Raw genomic sequence first — 23,025 nt, 5'->3', positions numbered from 1 at the left:
GTAACCAAAAGCTACATATAAGAAACCGTTAACCTAAACATCACTAAAACAAGGGATGATCTCATTGCCGTGTTGTTGAGCAGCTTTTACTTCATTTAAGACCCTATATGTGCTGCTCGTTGAAGCTCGCTTCAAAGACATACCTTTTACAAGTAGGGGTTTACCTTCATATTGGATACCAATACTGCATAGCATTCAATTTGATCATTTAAACGATCTTGAAGTTTAAAGGTCATTGTATCACACTGTCGACCACATAACATTTGTATAAATCGTATAGCATCAAATCTGTACACTCATACTTTTAAATGTATGAGTTCTGACAAGTTTCATGTGAATGTTGTTTTTTCTATTTAAAAAAGCAAGATTAGTGGCGTCTTGCTATCGATATCGTTCAATTTGACTCAATGTCACTGTGTTTCAGTAAGTAGTAAGTTAGCATTCTACAGATACAGTTTTTGTCTTTTTGTGTGTGTGAAGGTATTCCAACGAAAGAATTGAATATACGATTGAGTATTTTTGTTGTTTCAATTCATTTTTAGCCCACATGATAGGGGAATATTAAATGCCTTATAAAGCTATTAAACCTTTCAACAAATTTCAAGACACTCTCTAAATTCTGGAGATAGTGTTCATTGATGTGTCTTTGTGTCATTTGGATTACCTTTTTTGTTTGATTTTCTATAATTGGTTGTTGGGGCCTTAAGACTTTGCTTTAACGTGTGTTTTTACTTGTTAAAGCCCTGTCGGTGATCTTTGAAGGTGTTTATTATTTTGAATTTACGTTATACGATTCAGCTTTCGTTGCGTTTTATCACGTTCGTTTTTTTTTTAATTGAAGCTGGATAGAACAAGTTCTAATAAATCGACAAATGTTACAATGAAACTTTTCATTATCACATTGTACATACCATGTTTCAACATTAGGAGAAATGACATGAGATTTAAAAGCGAAAGGTTGAATCTGAGGTTGTTTTGAACAATCTTCACGATACTTCAACTGAAATACATTGGATCTCAAGGTAATTAACAAATAATCATATTAGAGCTAGATAGTTAACCATGTCCATGTTATAATACAATATTAAACAATTCAAGGGCCTGGTTCATGTAAATCTCATCAAGTACACCATAAATGTAAAATAAATATATCAATACAGATAAAGCAATGCTGAGAAATATAATGCTGCACAAAATATAAGCAAGCAAGTCAAGAGATATAGAAGTAATATACATGGTTTCAAACAATTATAAGTGCACCTTACAAAAATTACACCTATACAATTAAAAAGACTTCACAAGGATTTGGATAATACAAAATGCACTCTGTCGACTCTTTAAGAAAAAAAAATGCGTTGATATGCAACAAATGCACCATTCAGCGTGTCACCTAGTCCAACAAAAAAGGAAACAGTATCGCAAATTGTAGGATAAAATTACGTAAACAACGGACATTATGTTAATACATTTGATGATAACTGAATCTTCGCATTTTACCGCGTTGATTTTACACAAAACATTGCATTTTTACCATAGATATTGTTCGGAATTAAGTTTCAAATTTACAGATGATTTACTTCCGATAATGATTAGTGAGTCTTTATTTCAGGAATAAACCACGCCCCTATTCTGACAATCAAAATCAAAAGCAAAATGCTAGTCCGGAATTTTTTCTTGTTTAAAATATGCAAACAATGCATTGCTCAGTGTGATCGTATACCAATTGGAAAACTTCATCCCACATTTTGCGATATTATTTTCTGTTTTGCTAAATTGACTTTGTAACATGAATGTTGTATGACGAAATTGCATTATGAACAAACTTTTTATTTGATCACGAATCACCTCCATGACAACACATTAATGATGAACATCGGCTGACAGTAGACAGACGCATTAAATATGTGGTAGGGCAAAACTAGTTTCATGACAAAAGGCATAAATCATTTCCCTTCAATGTAAAATTAAAATTAAAAAAAAAACATTTAAACAACAAACAAACCCAATAAATTCACTCAAAAATACAACCAATTCACTTTATAAAGTATCTCAACAAAGACTGGGACGTTGCGTACGTTGTTGTTGTCACATTCGACTGCACCGGGACTGGTTACGAAAACTTAAATGTTCCCATTAGAATGTAAAGTTATCAAAGGCGATATAGATATTAAAATGTTCGAACATGGTTGGTTATTGTTTTAGGATTATAATCATAAATCTTTGAAAGATGCCATTAATTGTGAAGGGAAAGCACTATTCATTCACAAGAACTTCCATTTTCATATGTAGACGGGTAATACTAAGAAATGCTTGTTTCCCATTATTTCACCAATACATCTAAATTGTTTCTTGGCTTATTTCGATAAAACAAACTTTTTTGGAAAGAGCAGTTTGTGCTGCAGACGATGTCATATGTTTTATGACGTAATGATAAGATCAAAGCGTATTACAATATCACAAATGTCTCCCCTTGATGTGGCATTGTAAAAAATGGAAAGAAATCGATTTGAAGACAAAATATTAGACAGTTTTGTAAAGTTATGCGAACAGCTTTTTTATTAACTATATTGACAATTTATGACATAACCCCAATAAAAATACATATAAAATGTTCAATTACTCTTTTTGTTGAAAGCCTTTTTGTCCGTATTTCAATTATGTCACAAATCTTAATTTTTGTCTAAATGGCCATTTGCTACTTTCTTGCTTACGGTTGTAAAATATAACAAAGATATGTATTTTTACCAAAGTATATTCACGCTTGTTGTGATGTCATGTTGTCTTTTTTTTCACGTTCCGTTGTACCCGGTCTTTATCAAAAGCTATTTTCGTTAGCTTTGAGTGAACTAATAATGTGAAATTTTGAGGTTTACATGTAAATGTGCTGTAGATAGTATATTCTTAAATAATGGTACTTGGTTGAACATGTATCTAAGTGCCGCATTTTGTCTGTGTCTAACCGAAATGTCACAACATCTGAAATTTGTATATTTCATTTATCCACGCGTACACCATGCAAAATTCGAACGAATTGTTCAAATGGGCAAATGGTGTAGAGTCAATTTCTTCGTACACTTAAAAAGATATTAAAAAGATTTTATAATTTCATTTTTTCTTTGGCTTAACAAATGGGTTTTATGTGTAAAACCGTGTCTAAAAAAGTGTCACAAAGCCCATTTAGACGTTTCCAAAATAAAGTTCTGTTTTGCGACGTGAAAGAGTAATCAAGGGAACCAAGGTTATAGCGGTAATCAAATAGAATGCAATCCAGGGACAAAGACCAGACATGGAAAACAGACAAACACAACAAAGAACATAAAATAACTAAAATCATACATACAAAGTAACAAAAGCAAATGAGTAACTCGGACTCCACTAAACACTGGGAGCATGGGCCAGGTGCATCGGTAGGTTAAGCGTCCTCTGCTTTTCTAGAAATACCCGCCGAGTTGCTCATAAAAAGTCAAGTCCGGGGTAGACAAACGAGGGAAGGAAAACCATAACCGTTGAATAAATCAATTTTCATGGTGCAGATAGATACACCATAACGATCCACCAGTTCATGATGACGACCATAAAACCTCTGTAGTGATGTCTTCGATCTTGTAGCAACATAACCCTGTTCCAGAAGCCTATTTGTTAGAGTTGTGGCGCGATACAAAAGTCTGCGTAGTTTCGGCAAGCCCTGGCATAACGTATGATTTGTGATATGAACACTCCATACGCAGGTGCTGAAAGGATGTTGCAACAGATGAAAGGTAAGTTGACATTTTTGAATGAAAAGTCATCACGTTTGTCGTAAACTTTGGTCAATATTTATCATTCACCATCGATTTCTAAGTATAGGTCAAGATATGAGGCTGACTTCACAGTGTCTGTAGTAAAAACTTATACAGTCAGTTTTAAAAACAATAAAAAGTATTGAAAAGTTACGATACTATATTAAATTAATATGACTGTGGATGTAATGAATAAAACAAAATACGATTTTAGCGAATCTGATAAGATAATAAAAGAAATGTTGAAAGGAAAACAGGAAAAAGAAAGCGCCCCCTTTCCTTGCGCGCACTCCTGTCTGTTTTTATGCAATGATGTCCTGGTGAAATCGGGATCAGCGTGTCTTTTGAAGTATTTAGAAGTGTCTAGACACGAGCTTGCACATTCGCTAGTGAAATATTGTAAAATCAACGTATTTTATGATCGTCTTAATTACCTCTTGACAATTATTTTAGCTATAAGATATAGTAAGCTGTACAAATATTGCAAAAGTATTTTTTTGAACTTTTTTTCAAATCGGACCCCCAAAAAAATTATTTATTCTGATGTGGCCTTTTTGACCCCTTATAACTCGAAAACAGTAAGAGATATCCGAAATCTGACTGAAAAATGCAGGCAGGATTAATAATGAGGAATCCCATAAAGAATTCAATGATATAAAAATTTCGAAAATAAAAGTTATGAAAATGTTGTTAGGCGTTGCCCAACTCTGACCCCCTATAACTTGAAAACGGTCCAAAACACATAAAATCTGCTGTACATTTTAACCCAAATTAAATAAAGAACACATTAAAAATAGAATAATTAAAATTGAAAAAAAAAACAACAATTTACACGGGTTTTAATAAAACACGTACTTTTACCCTTTCTGGCTCCTTTTTCTAAAGCGGCAAGGGCAATAAAGCCCAAATTAAATAGGAATCTTCTTAGTTGTTGGTAAAATCCTATCAACATTTCAGAACAATTCGTCAACCACAACTTAAGTTATCGCACGGAAACGAAGTTTCCTCAGACCAAGACGACGACGATGCGGACGACGACTGCGCCATAACATTATACGACCGCAAGTTTTTTTGTCGTATAATAAAAATGGGAGATTTGACTCTCAATTTTCTGAAAGAGGGAGCTTTGACAAGGTTTTGTTTTCTCGAAATGTTTAGCAATGTTTTATGTTAAGCAACATACCTTGTCTTGTTTTTAATAATTCCTAACATTTTTTCTCCGGATAAAATTTCCTTCAAATCATTTTTAAATGGTTGATGCCATAATATTTACCATATCAGGATGTAATCTGATCATTTCAATTTACCAAAACGTACGACAAATTAATATCGAAACCGGAAAATTAAATAATAAAACATGTTGTGTGTGTTATTTTATGTAAAACATTAAATAAGCACACTTCTTTTAACATGTAACAATTATAGAACGATGTACGTCGCAATACACAAAATGACGTCGCAATTTTGCCGATTTCGACGTTACCAAATATGACATTTTATCCGCCATCTTGTTTCTATGGATATTTTGAAATGTTCCCTATTATCTCACAATTGAAGAGCTGAAATACCATGATTTCCCCGACATATTTCTGGTTCCCTGCTTATACATTACTTTATGTGGTAAGATTCATATTAAGTACCAGTTGTAGCATTTTCATTCGGAACTTCTGGTTTTGTCTTTTACTAAAGGTAAAGAGCAGAAATATGGCGGGAAATCATATTTCTTCGTAGTAATACGATAATCACAGCTTTTAGAAAGTATTGGTGTCGGGACAAATTTTTTCATAGCATATATTGAAAAGAATCTTCATATTTCTTTCTTTCCTATATACGTATGAAAAAAACATTCTTGTGACAAAAGTTCGAGAAATTTTTCACTAGTCAGGCAATGTTTCTCCTGGATCTATACAAGAATCACAATCACATACTAATTCTTACCTCTTCTTTCAATTTCAAATAAGAAATCAAAGTCTTGCAGCACATTTGCATTTATTTTGCATGCTATACATATATACTGAACAAATAACTACAAAATGCATTATCAAAGGGGACTCGCTTTGTTTTACCCCCGTCACATTTGAATGATATAGATTTTTACGTATTTGAAAGGTTCACTCCTCGAGACGTTCACGCTTCCCATTTTAGCGTTCGTGTATCGTTTATCGTGCGTTTACACATCGTTTTGCGTTCGGTTAAACGCACGCTGGGAACGATCGTTTAAACGCACGATATGAGCGTTCGTTTAACGCGCGATAGGAGCGTTCGTTGAACGCACGCTACGAGCGTTCGTTTATGGAGGTAGACTTAGGGTATGGGACACAACTCATAAAAATCATTGGAACGTTTGTATTCAGCATTTCACATCAATATCATCGAAGTAACCTGGACTGATTTCATTCGGTTTTAAATGAAAGCTTGACAGGCTGTGGTGAAATTGAATATGATACAAACATATCACTGACTTCATGAGTTATGTCCCTTACCTTAGGTCTACCTCCTTAAACGCAGGATAGAAGCGTTTGTTTATATTTGTACTTTGATTATTTCCTGGATTTAACTGTTATTTTTATATTTTTTGTTCGTCTATCGTGCGTTTAAACGCACGCTAGGAGCGTTCGTTCAACGTGCGTTTTAATGCACGCTGGGGCTTTCGTTTATCGTGCGTTTGGTGAGCGTTTAGCGTGCGTTTAGGTATCCTGCGGGCGGAAAACCTAAACGTCTCAAGGAGTGTTCGCTTGGAACAACCGGGCACTACCTTTAAAAAAGAAAATAAACTATTCACGTCTACTAAGTAGTACATGCATCTGCAAAAATCCAGATAAACTACTAAACAAATTATACACTGTTACAGAAATTACATTAACCGAATTGCTTATTTAACTATGCAGTTCAAAATATAGAAAATATAAAATACAATAATTCTGTTAAAATGACTTATCAATTACAGTATACCTTATTAGTTAGTACAAAGGCTTTTGTACGTCCCAAATAAACAGGTGATGTCAAAAGTCGTACCTTCAGTACAATAGGAAAATCATAAATACTTTTTTCAAATATAGTGCTGCAGGAAACAAAAAAACTATTATATCAAATTTATATATCAATACAGTTTAGATATTAAGCACTTTACCGATGAAAATGTACGTTCGCGCATATTTCAGTGAATCATGATGTAGACATTTTACCCTTTTAACTGCAATTGGCTTTCTTAAAATAAAGTGTATTAAAAATCTTTTTTACCAACTAGCGCTCTTCGAGTATTCACTGAATATACTCCCAGTACAAATATACCTTGAATAAACAAAAATAAGACTACAACACAAATCTATTTTGTACTGAAATATAAAATAATTAATATAATGAAAATGCACAAGTAAACTTTTATATACACATAAATACCAAAAATTACCATACAAAGTAACAAAAGTAAACGAGCAACTCGGACTCTACTTAAAACTTAAGCATGGACCAGTTTTATCGGTAGGGTACGCGTCCTCTGCTTTTCTAGAAATACCCACCGAATTCCTCATAAAAAGTCAAGTCCTAGCTAGACAAAAGAGGAAATGAAAACTATGACACGTTGAACAAATCAGTTTCCATGGTGGAGATGGATACGCCATAACGGTCCACGAATTCGTGATGACGACCATAAAACTTCTGATGAGACTTCAATCTTATAGAAACATAACCCTGTTCCAGAAGCCTATTTGTAAAAAGTCTGCGTAGTTAAAGCACGGTCTGTCAAACCGTATGGGTTGTATGAAAACTACATACGCAGATGCTGATTGTATGTTGGAAATGATAAAAGGAAAGTTGACGATACAGAATGAGAAGTCATCGCGTTTGTCCTAAAATTTTGTCAGGAGTCAATCGATATCAAAAAATTATGTCAAGATATGAGACTGGCTTCATAGTATCTGTAGTGTCCTTTGTGTGAAGTTCCTTGGGATAGAGTCGATGTAACAAATCCCAGAATCAAGTGTTGTCTGAAGACAAAACTATATCTAAAAAACAGAAACTGAGGTTATAGGAACTAGCTTAAAGGTATTCATTCTTTTCAGATTAGCTTTATAGGCTAAAACATGCATTCTACTTAAGTTTTAAGTGTATTTTTTACACATTGTCTTTGCTGTTACTTGTAAAAGTGTGTAGCTAAGTTCATATGATCTGTATAGGTCACTTTGGAGTTTGAAATTTTTGGATTCCATGTGAATTACATGGGTAAATAGTCTCTATCTTAGAATAGTTGAGTTTTGATAATTAAATTTTGAATTAAATCTTCCACAATTTTGGTAAAGCTTTTTTAAATAAAAATGTAGTTAAAATAGAGTTTCAGATTTGCGTGAAGTCACTACATTGTGTTCTTCTGATTTAATATTCACGTAGCCAGTACTTGTCATTAAAATGTAGCCACAACTGTCATATTTTGAACTGTATTTTGATAAATTTAAAATTGTTATAATATTGCTCAGATATTTATATTCATGTTTTGTTATGCATAAAGTATTTAAACTTGATACTGCCTGGAGTCTTATTGTCAACATATAGCTTATCACAGTGAACGAACTTTGAAATCTAGATTGCAGTATCTAGAAAAATATGGTATAACATTGTCGTTGTTCACAGGCATCTGTTTAAAGTCTTCCATCGTCAATTAGTTGGATACAAGGTTTAAAATATCTTCATTTTACACTAAAACTTTGTTGGTTTAGATTTGTGTCGTTGGTTTGCTGTGTTTTCGCTATTTTTCCTAATCAAACATCATCATGCATTATTTCAGCAGATCCTAACCTTGATGGAGACATTTGTTTAAATCCTGAATGTAAGTTGGTAAGTGATCAATTTTATCAGATATGGTTAAAGTTTGGTTGTATAGTTTAAAACATTGATTTATGACAAAGTTTGGAAAAATAGCAAATTTTAGATTATAGCATTTTCTGTACTCTAATTGAAGCCTTGCAAGTCCTACACTTAGAGATCGATGGTAAAGGAAAACTATTGACCAAATTATACGACAAACACAATGACTTTGTCAATTTTTGATCTATTCATGGCAACATAGAGTTTTCATATCACGACACATACGTTATGTCAGACCTTGCCGAAACTATGCAGACTTTTTGTAAGGGCCAGACTTTTTACAATTACGCCCTTGGAACAGGGTTATATTGCTACACGATTGAAGTGTTCACTACAGACGTTATATTTTCGTCATCATGAACTGGTAGACCGTTACAGTGTATCCATCTGCACCATGAGAAGCGATTTGTTCAACATGTCAGTTTTCCTTTCCTCCACCCCGGACTTTACTTTTATGAGTACTTGGCGGGCATTTCTAAGAAAGTAAAGGGCGTTTATCCTACCGATGCACCTGATCTATGCTTCAAGTTTGTAGTGGAGTCCGAGTTGCCCATTTGTTGCTTGGTAAGTATAATTTTGATCGTTGTATGCCTAGCTCATGTTGTTTCTGTCTGTTTTTCTGGTCTTTGTCCCAGGATTACATTATTTAATTTCCGTAGAATCTTGGTCCTCTTGATTACTCTCTCTCAACTGCAAATTAAATGCGGATAAATACTCTATCTTACAAGTATATCGTATAATTAAGAATAGTATTTTTATCTTAAGAAAACAGTATTTTTTAAGAATAAGATGAAATATATGAGTATATACATGATGCACCTATATGATCTTGAGCACAATTTGGGCAAGTTGGACAATGACATTGTCAAACTACAACAGAACAATTTTTTAAATTTAGCAGGCAAATAAAAAACCCTAATTATGACATATCATAAGGGACATTTACCTTAGCTGTGCATTACAATTTTGAAATTCTTAAAATTAAGTTTTCCTAATTTTAAAGTTTCATTTAGGAAAATAAAAAAGACTTATACATGTAATAAATGTTGTAGCTTATTCAAACCATACTATAATGAAATGAATAAAACAATGATTATGATATGGATGACTCATCACAATAATGTTAAATTGCAAAAATGAAAAATGACGCTAAAACAACCGATCTGTGCATTAACTTGAAATGTTTTGGCGTTGTTCGTGTCATACGATATGCATCCTGTGTAATATTTCGAAATATGGTGGCGATGTCATAATTAAGAACATGTGCTCCACTGCATTTAAGAGAATATAGTTTCGAGTAACTTTAAAAGAATGGGCAATACTTCAAAATATGTTTCCGTTAAACATTAGACGTTTCAGCAATCAATTGCTACAATGTCAATACAATAGAGTACCAGTGCTAAACATATCTTTATTGTCTCTCATAATCTAACATAAATCTTTTCTAATGATGTCAGAATTGACTCGAAATGGTGATGCATATTGTTAAGAATAAATGAAAAAATCAATTTTTGAGTTCATTATGTATCATAGGATAACTTATTATACTATGAAAGTATTTGTATTCGTGGGTACCAGTTGTTGTGATTTTATGATAAAATATCATGTCGAAGTCTTGAATTTGTTGATTTGAAAAACACTATCATTCCAATGAATGGATAATTTTCTTTTCGTTTAGAACCAAATTTCGTGGTTTACTCTACCCCTGAACAATAATATCTTCAAAGTATTTGTTTAGACCATTGTATTTCTTCACCAAAATTGGTTTGTTTGTTGGTTGGGGTGTAACGTCCGAGCAGCAATATTTCAGCTATATTCAGATGATGAACATGAAATGGATGATAAAATGAACATGAAATGAAAAAAAGAATGGGACACAAGGAAAATAGGATCGACAAATTTTGATTGCCACTAGAAAAAGGGGGATGGGTAAGGTCGGGCAATTTAGCCTCCTGTGGCGGAGCGCAAAGGTTCCTACTCCTATCGAATACCACGGCAGGGTTCTTTAACGTGCGAGGAACGTGACATCTTTCCCAACACGGTGCACCACTATGATTTGCGGTCAGGTTTTCCGTATTATAGTCTAACAATCCCAGCATGTAACATGCCCGGGGTACCCCATTCCACCACCTGGGGCACACATCCCAGTTGCTTTGTGGGCAGAGCGCCCTAGCCCCCGGCTAGGTTTCTGAGCACTATTTAGTCGCCTTTTACGACAAGCTTAGCGCTGCTGTAGGCCTGTTCTTTTAACATCCGGACCTGCACGGGGCCACAACAATTTGAGTTACAAGTCAATATCAAATAATGCAAATGAACATGATAATCATTTACTGCATTATTGTCAACACAGGTATAAACAAATCTTTCGCTCTTACTTTCACAATTCTGCAAGGGATATATGTAAGGTAAAGTAGATCATTCCAACTTTAATGGGTAATTTGCCTACGAAACAAATAATACCTCAGTAAGCTCTTTACTATGTATATTAATATGAAGTGTTCTTTTTCTTTTTTCCCCCGTGCAGGTCCGGGTGTTAGAAGAATAGGCCTGCAGCAGCGCTAAGCTTGTCGTAAAAGGCGACTAAATAGTGCTCAGAACCCTAGTCGGGGGCTAGGGCGCTCTGCCCACAAAGCAACTGGGATGTGTGCCCCAGGTGGTTGAATGGGGTACCCCTGGCGTGTTACATGCTGGGGTTGTCAGGCTATAATACGGAAAACCTGACCGCAAAACATAGTGGTGCACCGTGTTGGGAAAGATGCCACGTTCCTCGCACGTTAAAGAACCTTACTGTGGTATTCTCCCGGAGTAGGAACCGTGGGGCTCCGCCACAGGAGGCTGGATTGCCCGACCCTGCCCACCTCTCCCTATTTCCAGTGGCAATCAAAATTTGTCGACCCCATTGTCCTTGTGTCCCATCCCTTTTTCATTTCATCATCATTTCATGTTCATTTTTATCATCAATTTCATGTTCATCGTCTAAATATAGCTGAAATATTGCTGCTCGGACGTTAAACCCCAACAAACAAACAAACAAACAAACTTTTTCTTTTTTTTCTTGTTTTGGGAAGATATTGAAGCACTTATTACATAACCTTTTTGATTTAGTGCATTATAAATTCTTCCCCTAGAAAATCCTGATGTATTCTAGTCTACAAAAGAAACGATTCAAGGTTTAATTTGTCAAAATTTATGTATATACATAAATTTTGACAAATTAAATCTTGAATCGTTTCTTTTGTGAAGCGTTAAAGTAGCTGAAAGTTAAATATATATTTCAGCTACTTTAACGCTTCACGTCAGTAAACAAGACTACAAAAGACCATTGAATCCATTTTATTCCAAAATGTTTTGAAACGGTACAATGAACATCCGGAAAGTTACTTTTTCGTCCGGTCACCGAGTTCGTCGTCAATGAAAACAGAATTATAATTGTCTGGTGTCAATATCTGGACTCAAGCTGTGCCTGGTAATGCTCTTTAGTCAATATAAGTCATGAAAATTTTATACTTGGTAACCTTATTGAATATTAATATGATTTTAGTCATGATGATTAATTATCAAAAAAATATTTCAATGCCTTAACCTACTACCATAAAAAAACATTTAAAAAAACACGGTGAACGACTCTGTTTATTAATTAGCATATGAATAGTCCATATAATATCAGTTTTGTACGAAAATTGAAGTATGATTTTTTCTACAAAATAGAGGATTTTATATAAGCCAATAGCTGAATATACCCCCCCCCTTCTTGTTATTTTGATAAATGAAAAGCCTAGTATCTCTTCTACAAAATGAAAAAAAATGAAATCCGATATTAAATCTGATATATTGATCCTTTTAAAGTGTACATGACTTACTTTTCAGTTATTTTTCTTTTAAATATATTGTCAAAATGACCCTAAAATACCAGATATGGTTCATTTTGGCCAATGATTCAGATTTAAAAAAAAAATAGCAATATTTTAGTTCTTATTGTTCACAATTTGCACGGTGAATTTTCATTAAAATTTGACAAATGTTGCCCCAAATTAGTGTAATACAAATGTACAAATTTAAAGAAAATTGAATTATTGGAAAATTTTAGGGGTAACCCAGGTCTACTACTTTAAAGCGGATGACCGTAACGGCCGTTACGGTCATCCAAAGATGGAGGATGGAAATTCGGATCAAAATATTTTTTTTCTTTAATAAAGTTGTCAATTCAAGTTATTCAACAAAATAATCATGATAAACAGAAAGTCATTCATCAATGCTTGATATTTGAAGCGGAAAACATATGGGTAAAATTTATGATTAACGAGAAATTACAAGGTAAAAATATCGGCGGGATGAGCATAACGAAGAATGTGGGCTGACCGTAACAGAACTAGAGTCTAACGAACGGGATTACCGTAACGGGTTTATTTGATACGAAATACGAAATATTGACCAGAATATTGTAAAAGATATTGATATGGGTAAAATAGTTATTGAATAGTTCAGGTGTTAATCCACAACTAAAAGAAGAAACTACATCGGTCTTATACTTGTTGAAGTTAATATTTGAGAGGTTTTGTGCTTTTAATTTTATAAATTAAAAAAACTTTTCCTTTTCTCTCTTTTTTCCCTACGTTATTATAACAGTATCAAATTAAGTGGAATATGAAAGGATGTTTATTATACTTTTGTAATAATTTATGTTATGTAATAGAGAATATATATAAAAATGATGTATGAAAAATGAATTAAACAGAAGCAAAATATCTAACTTAGTTTGCAGCTTAGTCAAGTGGATGGTGCACGATTCATAGAGGCCTTTACTGTCCCTTCTAGATCCTTGTACATACGTGTTATTCTGTTTTAAAAATATTGTGTCGGTAATGTAACATTAAACAGACATTTCTTTTCTAGGCCAAAAGATGTCATCAATTAAATGAAGTTTGCAATATATAAATTCAATCAGAAAAAATTGGTAGAAATTCACCAATTTCATTTTTTAGTATATTTTGTAACATGCATTTTGACACTTTTACATACTATTTTGAACCAAGAGATTTTTGGCAAGTAAATTTACCACTTGAATCTGTTGAATCACAAAACACTCTACTACTTAATTTTCTGACATCATTTGATATTAACAAATGTTTACTTCTTGCGTCTATTTTATATCTTATTTATCTTATCATAGCTGTTTCTTATTTCTCTTATAATTATGATCATATTCATAACAGTTCAGATCTCACATAAAATTATATTATGAAATTCGAAATTGTATTCCACGCATACACTGCCGAATGCATGCCAACAGTATTGCCTACCGCACGCGTCAGCCATACATGTACATTATCACAATGTTTCTGCATTACTTAATACGGAGAAACTTTGCTGTTCGGCTATTACGTTTAAGTTTTTGCTCCACGGAAAGATCAGGAAAGAACAATCGCCGAATCCATTGATTCAACGTGTATTATTTTTTTTAGTATTTTGTACAAAACACTGCTTGTAGTAGAAGCCATTTGGAATACATTTATTAAGTTTATCAATTTTAACACAATTCAGAGAAAGTTTGTGTAATTTAACGTTTGTCATTATGGTAAAGTACAATTCTCATCACGATATATTTCTATTTCTCATGTTACGGACATCTCTTATCGCATGTTACGGTCATCCTTACAAAAAGAAGATTCTTCGTTACGGTCATCTCGCCGATATTTTTACCTTGTAATTTTTCATTAATCACACATTTTACCAATATGCTTCCCGCGTCAAATATCAAGCACTGATGAATGACTATTTCTCATATTTATTTTGTTGAATAACTTGAATAGACAACTTTATTAGAGCAAAATATTCCGACCCGAATTTCCATCCTCCATCTTGGGATGACCGGAATATGACCGTAACGGCCGCTTTACCCTAGTGATTATGGAACGTCTAAACTGCCTGATGCGATGCACATTTATTTATGTGTTGTCACTTTTAAATTACTAGCTGTAATTTAATGATAACATGTCGCTTTGCCTTTTCGTTCTGCCATTTCCTCTTTAGGTTCTGTCATTACGTCTTTACGTTCTGTCTGTCATTTTGTTTTTACGTTCTGTCAGTTTATGATTACGTTATTTTAATATACTTTATGCCGATAGCTCATTACTTTATATGCATTCTTTCTTATCTCTACGTGCATTGATTTCTTGTTAAAGTATGTGATATGTTTTCTTTCTTTTACGTACAATGTTTTCTAATTTACGTTTTGCAGGAAGTATCTAATGACAAATACGAACCGAAATTTTTCTGCGCTGCTCAATTTCTATTATCTCGTTTTATTTTGTAATAGAAGATATTTTTAGAAAACCAGGGCTCAAAGGACTTGCAGAATACTTTAAGAAAGAAAGAGTGAGCTCAGATATTATTGTGAAGCTTTTAATTTAACGAAATGGAATATTTAGGCGTTACAGACAGGGCAGAGATGATGAAAATTATACTGGAATGCTTAACCTTTGACAAAAACAAACAAGTAAAGATTTGAATTACTCTAAAATTTGACATACCAAAGGAAATACTTCTAGGTTGGTCAATTTTACCGTTTTCAGGCATTGAGTCTCAAGAAACCTTTCTTCAAGAGATTATGAGATGGAAAACAAGATTGGAAATTCATCACGCACAGAAACCATATGTCATTTGTGAAACTATTAATTTCATCGACAAGAAACTGTACCCGGATATTTAGTTTGACATCGATTTGAAAACTGTTAATGACAATTTTAAGTTTGACCACGCAAAAAATCGAAAAATGTTGTTGGCCTGACAGTAATACACCAAGCTCAAACTAGCGAACAATAAGCAAGTAAACAATAAGCTTGATCATGCTAGTAAACAATAAGAAAGCGCGGGAAAACTTCAATACCTAAAAACCATAAAACATAACTAACCCACATCGGATTGTGCCATTCACACATATCATTGGATAATTTCGTAATAAAATTTGTGACAATGCTATTTTTATACACGTACTTCAAATGCATTTCAAATTGCTTTATTGAAACTGAGATTGAAAACTTTAAAAATGAGAAATTTTGAATGCTATTTCTAAACTTAACATTGGCTGGATCTAAAGGCAACAGAATGTCCAGTCTACTTATTAATATTTTTTTTAATGTTTTATTTTCCATGTAAAAACAAACCAAAAAATTGAATTCATTAGTTATTTACATTTGTAGCTTTCCTTAGACAGGCTTTAGAAAGTAGTTTTCATACTGATATAATTTATTTTGGACTTAAGTTTGGGACCCTAAGTTGTAGATCCGTTAACTTTAATATTATAACTCAAATCAGTTACTTGAAGATAGAATAATGTCGAAAATAAGCAACTCCACTTCTATATAGATACAACATATATACACTGTAGATAAAAAAAATAAATACCACCAGCTTTTTGTCAAAACAAACAAACAAAAACATATAAACAGGAAGACAAAATAGAAAAAAAACAAACGTAATAAAACAAATGATTACCCGTCACTATTAATTTTCACATCTCAAAAGATATTTCTATAAATCATTCATTCATTCATTCATTCATTCATTCATATCTTTGTTTCCTCATGAACAGATTTATGAATACAATTATAATGGTTAATTACATTAAATACAACATAATTATAAGTAAACAAACTGAATACAAAAACTATATACATCAATTTACATTAATAAAAACTATGAAATATAGCAAGGTTGCTTGCATGCGACTGAGCATGTATCGTCACATCTAGTAATCTAGTTATCAGACCGGAATATGTTATAAGTGGAAAGACATTGAATGATATGTGCATGGCACAGTTTCATGATTTCAACTTGCTCTCTAGCTTCCAGGGCGGTTGTCTGTTTATGTCCAAGTAACATCTGATAAAGAATTTCATCATCATACTGTGAGAGTTCACAATATAAATTCAAATCAAAATTTTCAATTATAATGTTCCATAATACATCACGTAAATGTTCTGTTAATGTACAAGAGCAGCATGCATGTACATACACATCAGTAAATGGTATATCACATACAGTACAAGCACCAGGTGTAGAGTTTGGTATAACTGTCCATAGTTTATAATGAAAAATGATCTAATAACAAATTCCGGTCGTAAAGTTTTTGGATGCTTCCAGAAAGAGGCTAGTTGTATTGATTTATGCAAGCGTCGAAATCTGTCGAAGTCACTATCGTTACTCACACGATCATGCCGTTCAGACGATTGTTTCGTGTTTATAGCATTTCAAATAACGATTTCTATATAGCTTTGCACGGAAAATGTCCATCTGAAATTTGGTCATGAATATAGTTTTTGATAAATAAGTTGTATCCATATTGCAAAGTTTTTGAAAGAACATCAATTTCCGCTTATGTATGTACGTCTCTATTGGATATATCCCTAGAATACTTTGACACATATCAGAACGAGTTAATGTGGGAAGATTTAGAATACGTTTTACGATGAAGTGTTGAAACCTGTTTAGTACAGAAACATCATTAAATCTCATTTTGGACCACATTTCGCAGCCATACAACACAGTTGGCAGAACGACAGTTTTATATAATTTATAAGTACAGACGGATTCGTAGTTTTAGCTTCAAAGCAAAGTATGTGTTTCTTCCCTTCCTACATGCATTCTGGGTTCTATCAATCGATTTGAATTTTGAGTTTATGTCAATCCCTAAGTGAGTATAACTCTCTGCAAAAGGTATAAGTTCTTCACCTATACGCCACGAAAACTGCACAAATCCTTTAGACAAACTATGTGAAAATAATATTCGATTTACTTGCATTAAAACTAAATCTCCAACGTTTAGAGTATTCATAAGATATATCAAGCATCATTTGCAGATGCAAAGGAGATGTGTTTATACATGCTACATGTATGTCGTCTGCTAACATGGGGGGGGGGGGTGGGGGTGGTAGGCACAACTTGTCACGTTGAACATGCTACTGTTTCGACATACATTTTCTAACTCACCAATAAGGTCATTTATAAATACAATATACAATAAATCTGATAAAACACCCCCTTGACGAATTCCTTCATCTGCGGAGAAAAAGTCAGATTTACTTTGATTAACAATTAATGCGCTGTTTGTATCAATATAGCAGTCCTTTATTATTTAAAGATTATATTTTCCCTTTAACACCCAATTTATACAATTTAACTATGAGACCCCTTCTGCAGACTGTATCAAATGCATTACGGCTATCAAGGAAAGCTACATGTACTTACACATTGCTAGGTATTTCTATATTGTGATATAATGATTCATGTAAGTTGAAAGAAGGAGTTGTACAACCTAAATGCCACTGAAACCCTTGCTGTTGTCTATTGGGATTTTTTTCAGAATCTAACAAATGTGACATTAATCTGGGTTTTATCAAATGTGGATGGTAGCTGTCTGTTGATATTTTAGATTTGTTGTTTCCTTTGTACAAAGGCACGATAAGTCCATATTACCAGCTTTCGGGTATACGTCCAACGTCAACCACTAAATTGAAAAATTGAACTAAGCAATTCTTCAAAACTATACTGCCATACAATAAATGTTCATTTACGACTTTACCATGACCACCAGATTTACGTTTCTTTAATTGTTTATAGGCTTCACGTATCTCGGTCATTTCACGTCCAGGTAAGTTGTTGTCTTTTTAGTATTTCTTAGTATTTCGTTATCGCAACTGTCAACTTGTTCTTTATGATCTTGTTTGAATGAATTTTCACTATGTTTGTACATTTCACTATAAAAGCCTGAAAACGCATTAGCATGTTATATTATCATACACTATTTCTGGATATATTCAAGTTACAGTAGGATTTAATTGTTTGATTAGCTTCCAGAACAACAGAATTTCACATTCAGATGCATTGTTTATGTCATCATAAGTTTTCTGGATATAAGATTCGAAAGCTGCCTGCTGAGCGTCTCTAAAGGCATATTTTGCCCGCTTATAATTTCGGCAAGACTCATGGTGTCTGTGTTGGGGGTCCCAATTTTGGGTTTTGTTAGTCATCATACCGGTTACTTCACCACCTAATATCCAAGGTTTGCATATGGTCCGTTCTCCCAAACATGGAATTGAAATTTGGCAAAAAACGTCATGTAGGGGACCCCTCTTCAATGTATCTATATAGAAGGGGAATTGTTTATTTTTAACATTATTCCGTCTTTATGTAAATGAATTGAGTTATGCAATTAAAGTACAGATCCAGATATTCACAAATCGGGCCCTAAACCAGGGTCTAAAATTAGTTAATTAATCATATCAGTATGCAAACTAATATCTTACGTCTATGAAGGCATTCAACATTTTATTTCAAAAGTTGTCAATCTCAGTTTCAATAAAGCAACTTGAAATGCGTTAGAAGTATATGCATAAAAACAATAGTGTCAAATATTTTATTACAATATTATCCAATGGTACATAAATGATATGTCTTCAACTCGTGTATCCATCTGCACCATGAAAACTGATTTATTCAACGGGCCATAGTTTTCCTTTCCTCGTTTGTCTACTCCGGACTTGACTTTTTATGAGCAACTCGGCGGGTGTTTCTAGAAAAGCAGGGGACGCTTTACCTACCGGTGCACCTGGTCCATGCTCCCAGTTTTTAGTGGAGTCCGAGTTGCTCATTTGCTTTTGTTACTTTGTATGTATGATTTTAGTTACTTTATGTTCTTTGTTGTATATGTCTATTTTCCATGTCTGGTCTTTGTCCCTGGATTACATTCTTTTGATTACCGCTATAACCTTGGTTCCCTTGATTACTCTTTCAAGGCAACATCTGGATGAAAGTGAATATAGAATATTCTTATTCAAACATTTAACAAAGTCTACAAATAAATCTATAAATCTTCATAACACAATATTTTGTTTTAACTTTCGACAGACTAATATTGGAATAATAAATTTGTATAAATTTAATACATGTTCTTCGAAATTTGTATTTTATTATTATTTTTAATCATATAAAAAGGATCAAGGTCATTACACAAACTTAAAATTTCTTTGTATTTCAAGCTTAACTTAAAGTATTAACGTACTAATTTAAAAGAATAAAATATCGTCTCTGGCCCTAATACGCTTCCGTATTGGCGGGAGAATTGGTCGGAGACCATTATTAAACGTGACCAATTCTCAAGTGATATTAATGGATTTTTTTTAAAGTTTGTATTGTTTCTGAATAATGTGGAGAAAAATAATTTGACTTATCGCCGGAAAGAAAAAAAATTGTTTATAAAAAAATGACAAAAAAAGTAGTGAGATGACAAAATTGTTTTCAGTGGATGGTGAAAACAATTATTTGTTTTTGATTAGCCTGAAAAGTTATTTTTTGCTCAATGTAAAAAAAAAAATGTCTCGGAAAAATATCCATGCCCCTTACCCCATAAAAAAAGAAAAAAAATTCAAATAGTGGCTGCCTAAGACCAGAAATGTAAAGAATTGTTCATCTTTTAATTGAACTAATACCTTTTAAAATTATACAATGTAACTATGATGCTATGATGCCCGGGATTTTCTGTGTAACGCGGTATTTACTGTCTAAATATGTATCTATATAGGGATGTCCAGCTTTTTATCAGTAAAAACCACTATTTACGATCTTTAAATGCAAAACAACCCCATGCATGGTCTAACATTTAAACAACAGCATAGCGAGAATATCACGATAAATAAACATGTATTAATAATTTTCAATTGTCATTAAAATAGGAAAATCAAAGTACTCATGTACTGAATCAATTTACATTGACTCTTTTAGTTGCCTTAAAATAGCAAGATCAGAGACCGACTTCTTGGTTATCAAAATATTAAAACAGTTATTGTACAGTAATTTTGTAAAGTCACTTAGTTCCGACATTGTTGTTCCAACTTGCACAATGGAGGTACATTATTCACACTTATACACAATACTCATACTTTTGTAGAGACTTAAAAGTACGAATTTAGAGTTTACAATCTGAGTGTTATTTTGACTATATTTGTTCAATACACACTCAAATAAGATCTTTACAATGCATAATTCTAGGTAAAGTGTGTTTTAGTACTTCATAGAGGGGTGGCCATTTTACCTGGAAGTGACAATTGAAACATTTTGCTTTGCAATACTCTATAATTATCTCCCTTTGAATTTATTTATTTTCATGGAAATCACAAGTTCATTTTGTTCTCAACTAATTGTAATGATGAAATTGACAGGAAAAAATAGTTTATTACAACACAGTTACTACAGAATTCATCTTTCTTATAAGAGTTAGAACTATTTTGCAAATTTAATAATTGTCAAAAACCTCATCTTTTCATATACAAGAAATAAATATCATCGATTAAGCCAATTATACAGGCCAGAACACAATAAGCCATTTGCCGTGAGGCAAAAATCATTTGTCATGAACATGATAGTTGTCAGGAGAGAATTGGCGGGAAAGACCTTTCAATTGTTCTGGAACAAATGACCTTTTCTTTATTTTTTTATTATTATTATTTTTTTTTTTTTGTATTTTTATTATTTTTCTCAATAATCAAATTCTTCAGTCTTTTTATTTTTTTCCTTTTAACTCGTCTTTAATTGTTTGTATGCGACTCTCGGAGTGAAAATGTCATCATCAAAAGCTTGTTTCATTTGTGAAAAAAATATACAATACTTCTTTTTGGTAGTTTAAAAATTCTTGTGACACATTCCTAAAATGGTCGTTGGAAAAAGGGTTGATTGATTGATTGGTGTTAAACATCCAAACAGCAATATTTCAGCTATATCCGGGTGATGAATATGAATTGGATGATGAAATAAACATGAAATGATTATGAAATAAAAAAAAAAAACGGGATGGAACACAAGGACAATAGCATCGACGAGTTTCGGTTGCCACTGGAAATTAGGAGAGGTGGGTAGGGTCAGACAATTTTGCCTCATGTAGCGAAAACGGGACTCCTTCTTCAGTCGAATTCCACAGCAAAATTCTTAAACGTGCGAGTAATGTGTCATTTTTCCCAACACGGTGCACAATTTTGGTTTGCCTGACAACCCAGTATGTAGCATTCAAGGGATACCCCTTTCCACCACCTGGGATACACAACACAGTTGCTCTGTGGGCCGAGAGCCCGCGCCCCGGCCAGGGTTCTAATGGCTATTTACGACAAGTTGAGTGCTGCTGCAGGCTTATTGTTTTGACACCTGGATCATCACTGGTCTTAAAGTCAATACTTAATTCAACTTCATCTGAATTAATTGGCTTTATCACCTGCCTGGTTGAGTCAACCCATTCTATTTTGAGAGCTTCCTCCAAAGGAAGGGTTCCATCATTACTATTTTTATCTTGCAATGAATAGTTCAGGTTTAGGGTTACTTCACGGGAATCATCAATTTTAGAACAGTAAAATTTCCGTTGCAGAAAAACTTCCTTCTAGTAAAACTTGTTTCATTCTAACGGGAACAGCAGCTTCAAAAGTTCTTTTCAAACTTTATTTCAATCACCGAAACAAATTACAATATATCCCACTTTTGACACCATTGTAGCGGCTTCGCACTTTCTACCGGGTGGTAAACATGTCCAAACTTATTCAGACTTTATATGTATTAGGTTGCAGAATTACTTAGTTCGGGATTATTAAAAGATATGTACATTAATCATCATATTCAAAGGTTAATAGAAATGACATTAATAAATTTGCCTTTTACCATCCAAATAAGAAAACTTGTGCAGTCTTTCGAAGGTTGGATCAAGTTGAAGGTTGACATCAAAGACAGTTGAGGTTGAAGGTTGACTTGGCCGGTTGACATATTCTTACTATCATTATTGGGTAAAGTAGGGTTGATCTTTCAACCTTCAAACTTTATCAAACATGTAAATTCAGGAAAACATAAAAAAAATTCCCTTAAAGTATATGAAATAATATTCAACCTACATATACATAGGTAAATGGTGTCTTAGTGACACGCAAATGAATCTATCGGGACTTCCAGGTGAAGCTTGACAGCTTGATATTTACATATACAATGACAGTTCAAGAGAGAATCCAGGGGCGGGGTGCAGGGGGTTTGCACCCCACATTTTTATTGGAAAATTTGTCATGTTCATGTGTAAAAAGTGACAAAATTGGTAAATAATGTCATAACACCTTTTTTTCAAAGGAACCGCGGTTGGTACCCTTCCTTTTCAAAGTATTTGGATCCTTCCCTGTAGGCTGAACTCTGAGCGTAACTTTGGCTCTGACATCATGGTAGCTGTATAAGTTTACTTTATTAGCACTGGAATAAACTATATCTCAAGATGTGTTTCCGCTCTTGCAGAACTGAAATAAAAATTGTATGAAAGAAACGCTGCGGTATTTATATGACTCAGTAACCAATCGGCAGACCGTATTTGTGA

This window comes from Perna viridis, chromosome 5 (genome assembly GCF_037379345.1).
Source record: "Perna viridis isolate PV_CMFRI_1.1 ecotype Kerala chromosome 5, ASM3737934v1, whole genome shotgun sequence".
NCBI lineage: Eukaryota > Metazoa > Mollusca > Bivalvia > Mytilida > Mytilidae > Perna > Perna viridis.
This window is presented reverse-complemented; position numbering follows the sequence as displayed.